The 8,485-nt window shown below is 54.2% G+C and overlaps 1 long non-coding RNA gene across 1 annotated transcript; it reads left to right on the top strand.

The window, feature by feature from the left end:
- Positions 2,048-6,979, top strand: LOC110403460. The gene is made up of 2 exons (XR_002441677.1): positions 2,048-2,410; positions 3,950-6,979. It is a non-coding gene; the product is annotated as an uncharacterized LOC110403460 (long non-coding RNA).

The following is an 8,485-nucleotide window of genomic DNA, read 5'->3' as shown; positions in this document are numbered from 1 at the left end:
TGCTCGAACAAGCGGAGACATAATGGGGAGAGCATCCATTAAACAGAAGGAAATGAGGGCATGTTAAACATGAAATATTCATGGGGGCTCTCTCCGGCTTGTTAATGCATTTGTGTTTGCAAAATACCTCTCACTTGAGGCCGGTAGGGAGGGGGGGTTGGCCCTGTCTGCAGCATGGGGACGGGAAGAGGGACAGGAGGGGCACAGGTGACTCCCGCCCAGTGTGGGAAAGGTTTGTTCACAAGAGTCCTGATGGATATTCCTGCAGCCCCCACCCTGCGCACTCAGCACCCTGCTCCTGTCACACATGGCCTCGGTGTGCTTGGGCTCTGCCAGTGCTGTTGTGCCATTTCACACTGTGCATCAGCCCAGGCTCTGCTGCTCTCAGCCCTAAATCCTCACCAGGAGGGCTGGCTTTCCCTGGGAGCACAGGGACCGCACCAGGGCAGGTGGCTGAGCTCCTCGCACCATCCTCCTGCCGCAGCGTGGAGCAGCCCTCGGGATGCACTGAGCCTTCCCCAAATGCCTGCAGCAATACCCAGTGATGCTGAGCACCCTGGTACCAAACACGGGAAGCAGTGGCACGGTGCCGTGCCTGGGGAGCAGCCACACGGCTCCTCCAGAGGCGTCACAGCATCGCACACTGGTGTCCTCCGGCTTCCCACGGCACAGACCTCACTGCTCCCACAGAACGCACCGCTGTCTGTTTGCTGAGACATTACCAAGGAGCATCAATAATTAAAAATAAACTACAATTGTCAAAAGAGGCGAACAAAGTGCAGCTGGAGATGAATTGCCCTCGCTATGCAAGGTGGTGTTTGCGCCGTTGCTTGCTAAGCCGTGGATTTCATTAACTCGCAATGGGTCTCCCAGTCATTTTGTGCAAATTAGGGAAGCTCTATTGTATTATTGCTGCTGATATTATTATTATTGTTGTTGTTTAGGAACACAGTCTCATGGGTGACTATCTCTAGCAAGAGCTGCTTTCACGCTGCATTGAATTCAGAACTGGCCGAACGCAGCGAGGCACTGGGAAGTCCCCAGGGCTCCATATGGGGGCAGTTCCTCAGCCCCAAGGGGAGATGGGCTGAAAGCTGCCTCCTGCAGGTCCCCCAGCACAGCCCACACTGCTGGGCTCCTTCTGCAGGACTGATAATTGGATGGAGTGCCACTAGACAAGGACAGGAGGAGGGGAGCAGGACTTAATGAAGAACAGTTTTTTAATGATTGCTATTATTCACTGCTAATTAATGAAAGCAGACTTGGGACAAGCAAACAAGAGCAGGGCAGGAAGAGGCTTCAAGGAGCTTTGCTGTGGGCATTGCTGGAATTGGTGGGGCCCAGCAGCAGGTGAGGGGGAGCGGGGCCTGGGTGAGCGTCCTGCCAGGGGAGAAGTCGGCGTGTAACAGAACCGTGATGGTGCTGCAGTGCCTCTGAATGTAGAAGTGTCACACCAAGGGAAAGAGCCCGGGGAGGATGAGGGTCCCATTGAAAAGTGGGCAGGCTGGGGGCCCCGCTGAGGGCGGGGATCTGCGGGTGAGAGATGGAGATTTGGATGTTACAATAATGGTGTGAACTTTGAAAGCCACGAATCCTGAGGAAACGTGACCAAAGCGCTAAGGGAAGATCGTTTGGATTGGGTTTATGCCGCACAAATTCCTCCTTACAATGGCATTTGGGAAATGCACTCACAGCTGCAGCCTGTGAGGAACTGACACCAGGTGCAAAGCGGCTCGGGCTGAGTGCTCCATCAGAAACCATCCACTTCTGCAATGCCCATCGCACTGGGCTCTGTGCAACCCTCTGCTTCCATTCGTGTTAAGGCTAAAAGCAATGCCCACTTCTGCTGGTAATGAACAACCAGGTTAACATTGCTGCACACTGACCAGCAGCCAGCTCATTTGCACTGAAATACATTTATTACACTACAACTTCCTCCTTTCCCCTCTTCTGTCCCCCTGACACAGCTGAAAGCAGAGGGAGGGAACATGCAGCATCACCCTATGGAGAGGGATGGGGTGGGGCTGGTCCAGGGCACCTGGGCTCTGTTAACGGGATGGGATGGCCTGCGTGTAGGCACAGCTTCAGATAAATTGAAGCAAGCAGGGGAGGCCTGAGGGCAGGGCTGGGGTCCTCACCTTTTGTGGGGGCAAATGGCAAAGTTTAGTGAGGTGATGAGACAAGGGCTGGTGTCACACGGGGTGAACTAAGCCCCCTGTTATTGGGGCTGGCTGGGGGCACTGGGAGCCTTGTCTGGTGTCTGGATGTGGAGGAGGAGGTTCCTGGGTAAGCTGGGGAGCCCTGAGCAGAACACAGCCAGCAGCTCAAAGTTCGGATCTACATTTGAACTTTGTTGGAAGCAGGGAGGAAAACACAGAGAAATTTGCAGAAAGCTTGTGCTGGTTGAAAGGTGAGAGAGGAATAGAAGGAACTGCCTTGCTCTGGGTCACCTGGGTACAAGGAAGAGCCGTTAGCTCTGTGGAAGCCCATAGGAGGCTGCAGGACAAGCCCTGCCCTCGGGCTGCCCCCAGCCCAATATGTGCTGCAGGGAAGCTCAGGGGATACAGGAGATGCACTGGGAACTCACTGCGTGCTCTGCCCGTGGGTCATTAGAGCAGTGCCATCCTTAATAAATAATGAATTGGCATTGATTGCTTTTGCCAGTAAGCGCAGAGTGACCTTTATTAAAAATACACAAATGCACGCTCAGGGAAACTCTCTGCCTTCTTGCTGCAGGTGGGTTTATGCAAAAGGATGAATTGTCCCACAGCAGCCAGAAATGTGGAACTGAGGCTGGTGGGCACCGAGCCCTGGGGACACCCCAGCACCTCAGTGTGACCGTGCCAAAACCCCGACCATGGGACAGCGGGTACAGGGCCCTGTGGGGTGGTGGAGTGGGGCAGAGCTCAGCAGAGCATTTCCCTGAGCTCTGAGCAGGTCTTTCTCAAGGAGTGCATGCAGGGAATGCAGCCTTGGGGTCCCCACAGCCCTGAAGGACAGGAGCTCCTGGCTGGGAAGCTGATGGCACTGACCCCCCCGGCCCGGCCATGAGCTCCTCCTGCAGTCTGAGGGACCTGGGCAGAAATGCTGGGATGCCTGGCTAGGGTTAGAGCTGGCTGCACGCTGCTGAAAGCCTGACTGGGTCAGGGCCAAGCGAACGAAGGTGGGATTAATTGGAGTGCAGGAGGGTGAGTAGCATTGATCACTGAAGTCAGGGGAAGTACATTAGTTACGGCTTTTCAGCAAGTGCTCCTGGAGCAAATGTGCCTGGTTGCTAAATAGAGTTGGGATTTAACTTGATTTACTCTTTCCCTCTGCAGTTTTTGGGTCGGGCTGGCAGGGTGCTCTGCATCGGGTTCCTGCCCCGTGCACCTCGCAGTGCCTCCCCAGGGAGCCCGGCTCGTGCTGTCAGCCAGCAGCTGGCTGGGCACCGGGGGGATGCTGCCGAGGCAGGGAGGTGGGGGATTCCAGCAGGCCTGTTCCACTGCTCTGCCCTGAGTGGGAGTGGGGGCTGAGCAGGGCAGTGCTGTGGCCGGGGGTCCGCCTGCATGCAGGCACTGCTCCCACAGACCCCCCCGCACCGCCCCGGCACTCTGCTTTGGGCAACGCCTTCTAGAGAGCAGAGAAGAGACGGGTTTCAGGGCTTGATGTTTGTTTTTCATATATAGAAATGCAAAATGAAAAGTAAATAGGCAGAAGGCTTTAATGATCAATAATTCATCCAATTTGCACTTGTTTTTCTACCCGACGCCCTAAGGAGAGATGATGTTAATAAATATGTAACAAAATGATTGGTCTGTTCTCAGAGCAGCTCTGGGAGCACACGGATACGCAGGGTCGCGTTTGCCTCTTCACCTCTGTGACCTGGGTTGCTTTGGTATTTGAAGCAGGGATTGGGGATGGCAGAGGGATGCTGTCTGTGTTTTGAGACCTTCTCCCAACTTTGCAGATTTTCCTCAACTTCCTGCAGAAGTCTCCTGACTGAATAGCGCTGATGGGGAAAACAAGAATCCACCTTTATTCTGGAGCCCTCAAGATGTTCCATTTTGGAGCAGCCAAAGCGCATTACGAAACAAAACAGACTGCAATCACAGCCCGGGCAGGAAAGCTGGAAACAAACGGATGCGAGCATGAAATGTGATGTGCAACGAGATGAGATAAACTCCCCGTCTTGTTTTGGCCCATTATGGCAAATTATTCATCAGAACACTTTGTTGGAATCAGCTAGCTCCGGGTTTTGTTAATTTTCTCTGTTTCAAAATATCAGACTTGGGGAGAGAAGGAGCCAGAAATAGACGTGTAAGTAGCTCCAGCCAAATGGTGCTCGAGTTCAGCCCGCTGCTCTGCTCGTCCTCGTGCTGTCCCCGTGGCAGTTCGGGATCGGGGGTTGCAGCGCTCTGCTGCCCCAGCACTGAGCACGGCTGGGACAGGGGAGTGGGCAACCCCAGAGCTTCCTTGCATGATGGGACCTGCCCACCCCACACCCAGACACGGGGGCTGTGCTGGGCACACCGGCAGCACCCAGCAGAGCTCAGCAGCGTGCAACCGGCGCAGAGCAGTGAGAGCCGTGATGGAAGGCGCTGTTGATTTTTTAGTATCAGTCGCTGGCTTGTTTTGTGTGACTAAGTTGGGTGCTCGCTCCTGTTCCTTAGCAACCCTAATAGGCTAATGCTTCTCATTTCTCCGGGAATTGCACAAGACAAATTAAGGCCCGGTGCTTCTGTCAGCCCGTCCTGTGCGCTTCTGTCCAGGCAGGTGAGGCACAGCAGCCCCAGCTCTGAAGGGGCCTGGAGCATTGCAAGGGGCATCAGCAGCACCCCGTGTGTCTCCAGCACATTGCCTGTTCCGAGTACCCCACCTCTCCAGCTCCATCCCCTCCAGGGCAGGGCACTGAGCAGGCAGCACTGCGGCAGGGATGGGCTTGGTGTCACGCACTGCGAACAGCCCTGAGAGGTTCACAGAGCCATAGAATCGTCCTGGTTGGAAAGCCCTCCCAGATCCCCAGCCCACCATGCCCATCCCCACGTCCCTCAGTGCCACATCCCCACGGTTCTGGAACATCTCTGGGGATGGAGATCCCAGCGCTCCCTGGGCAGCCTGTGTTGGTGCGTCACTGCTCTTTGGGGGAAGAAATGTTTCCCAGCTGGAATGGGTGCCCTAGAGTTCATTCCTTGTGTGTGTTGGGCTGCTTGCCTGGTGGGTCACCGTTTCATGATCCCCTGTGGAGGCAATGCCCAAAGTTGGGCCAGAACTGCTCAGCTGGGGCTCAGCGTGCTGCTGCCAACAAGGTGCTGGAGCACTGGGCAGTGTGCTAGGCTGCATCAGGCCTTTCTCTGTACCTTTAAATTGCTGAAGCAGTGTGACTTCTCAGGGAAAAAACAAGTCTTTAAAGCCGTAAACAGCTGTTTTCCTTCTTTCTATGTAAGAGCAATTTTTAAAAACACTAAAAAATTTAACAACCTTATTTTTTTTCTGCAGTTTTTTAGTGGAGCAGGGCCATTTCAGGGGTCTGTCAAGCATACTCAGTAACAGCGTGACATATCCAGTAACTACATCACCAATAACCATCTTGGCCTTCCTCTCTGCTTGGCTTTATTACAGCCCCTAAACTAGCCCGGTCGGGATTTCTGCTCCGTATTTAAATGAACTTGCAGGCAGTAAAGGAGCGTGTATAAAGGAAGGGGTGAGCGTTATGTCAGTTTTGTGTATTGTAACCCTTTTACTTACAGTCCCTATATCTTCCATGTTCTGGCAGGGGCAAGGGCACTAACTTATTCACTCCCACTGCCTCCATCCCCTAAGTGTGCAGTTAATCCCGGAGCCGAGGCTGCAATATCAGCTTTCTGTTCTAACCAGGGCAGAAAAAAACCAGAGCAGGATGGACCAGCTGCGCTTAGCGCCCCATCAGCTAAATTTCAATGGAATCATTTTGATGAATTGTTTAGGAAGGGAAAAAAGCCCCATTAACTGTACATTTGCTGTTAATTAATAGTCTGCTTTCTTCCTTCTCTTTGACGCGGCGCTTCCGCGCAGTTGCACGCTCCTCGAGCCATTCCCACTGCTCCTCGAGCAGCTCCGGTGCCAGGAATGGGGCATCTGTGTGGGCATGAGCCTTGAAAAGGGAAAGGGACGCAGGGTCAGAGCTGGGAAGGATGAAGGTGTGGAGGAGCAGCTGCACTCCTGACTCCAGCACAGTGCTGCTCCTGGTCCAGATCCTAGTCTTGATCCTGCTCTCCTGGCTGACTGCTCGGTGTCAGCAGGGCTGCCGAGGCATTCCTCAGCTCCCTGCTTTTATTATTTTTAATAACTTCTCCTTTCTTGTATTTATTTTCTGTGCACATCTTGTAAATACCTCAGGAATGCTGCTCGGAGCAGGCTGGCTGCCGTCCCCAGGGAAGCAGGGCCCGGCAGCGCTGCCAAACCCCCGCCCAGGGGCTGCTGGGGGGCAGGTTGGGGTCAGTCCTTCCCCACTGGCACAACGATGTGCCACCCCAGGGCCCAGGACGTGGTGCAGATGGAGCCGCAGCATCAGCCTGTGCCCGCTGTGCCCCAGGAGGAGCAGCCCTGGGATGCACTCTCAGGCCGAGGGAAGGTGCCCGCTCTGAACAGAGACGCTCTGGGACAGCCCCCGGCAAAGGCAGCACGTACAAAACACACAGACCGTGCTGCATGCGGGCACTCGGCCCTGACCAGCCCCAGCAGCGCTATTTAGAACCCGACACACGATTCTCTGTCTTTTGTGCATTTGTAGATCGGCTTTGGCTAATTAATCCAGAAACAGTCATTCAAGTTCAGCTTGAATTTAGGAACTGACAAAGGCTGTAAACGTGGGCTTCTCCAGCCTGCTTGCATCACCTTAACTCTGCAAGGCTGGGGAATGGAGTGAGACCTCCAGGAACATGGATTGCGATTTATCTGCTTGTCAGAGACCCCATCAGTGCCCGCTCGCCTATTGGTGCCTGCCTCCCCAGCAGTGTTTGCATTCCCATCAGTTGCTGCACCCCCCTTGGTGCTGGCACCCCCATCTGTGCCTGCATCACCAGCAGCCCCCGCCTCCCGCTCAGCAGCAGCCCCCTCATCTCGGTGGGTTGGCTCTCAGTCCACCACTGCTTCCTGGCCCCAGTCAGGCTCACCCCAGCGCTGGACAAGGCCAGGGGCTGTGTTAGGGACAGGGCTCACAGCCAGCACTCCTCATCTCTCATCCTCTGCTGCACTGGGACCAGAAGGGGGGGTGCACTGGCAGCGGGGGCTGAAGCAGTTTGCTCACCTTCGGCAGCGCCTTTCCATTCTTTCAAGTGTTTGGGTTTCCTGCAATAAGCTCTGATTTCCTGGGGCTGTTTTATTCTTCTTAAGCTACCGTGGCCTCCAGCTTGTGCTGGCAGATCCCTGTGCCTGCACAAAATACCCCTGATGTCAGCCAGATCTCTGTGCCTGTGCTGGAATCAGTACAGGCGTGGGTCTGAAAGCTTCCTGGGGGGATTTCTTGCCCTCAATATGTGATGTGCACACTCAGTTTGTGCTTCCCTTTGGGAAGCCCTTCCCCAGGTACCCCATCCCAGTGGGATACCTCCTGTCCTGGGCTCCAACCCCCAGCCCAGGACCAGAGCTCTGCAACAAGAGCTCCTCTGCCGTGCCATGTGCTTCATTATGCTGACTAGAAAGAGGAGCCCTGGTAACATTTGGTCCAAATTAATGATGGTTTATTTTGAAATGCAAATAGGTTTTAATCAGAGGGGGAAAGGTGGAAATAGACAGCACTAAGTTTCTACATTCAAATTTTTTTAATGAAGCCGTACATCTGTGCTTTTTTTTTTTTTTTTTAATATATATTTCTTTTAATATGGAGAATAACTTTTGTGGGGGCTGAATTAGCTCTAAATGAAAGCAAACAAGGCATAATTAGAAACCGGTTTACATTTTTTCTTCTGTTTCTTCTCCCCTGTAAGGCAGCATTCTAATAAGGTGTGCATCTGAGAGGGGAGGGCCATCACACCCCCCCCGCACAGTGCAGGGTGTGGGGGAGGCAGCACACTGCAGCAGCGGGGCCTGGGGCCGTGGGGCTGCAGCTGGGACGTGGCCCGGGGGCAGGGCATGGTCCCTGTGCACCACAGCCAGTGCTGCAGGCACCAGAGCTGCAAATTGGCCCTAGGAAGGAGAGGGCTTTGCAGAAGTGTGAATCCGGGAAGTTCCCAGTTGGAAACTACAGGAGTTTCTCATTTAATATGGTGCCACGCTGCATTCCTTCTCTATATAAAGAGACCTCATTTAACTTTAGGCGTGTTTATTCATCTAATTAAAAATTGGTCATATTTAATTGATTGCATATATCACTGCTGCTGCAGCCCTGCACAAGCAGGCGCGGTACAACGGCATCAGCCCACAGCGGCTTCCTGGGGCCGGGCACAGGCACAGCAACGCCTCAGCTGCCAGCTCACCCCTCTCCGTGCTGTCCCCCCTCAGCCCACGCTGCTGGGAGCACCTGAGC

This window comes from Numida meleagris, chromosome 8, assembly GCF_002078875.1.
Source record: "Numida meleagris isolate 19003 breed g44 Domestic line chromosome 8, NumMel1.0, whole genome shotgun sequence".
Classification (NCBI taxonomy): domain Eukaryota; kingdom Metazoa; phylum Chordata; class Aves; order Galliformes; family Numididae; genus Numida; species Numida meleagris.
Note: the sequence above shows the minus strand (reverse complement) of the source record. Positions and strands in the feature narration are given on the sequence as shown.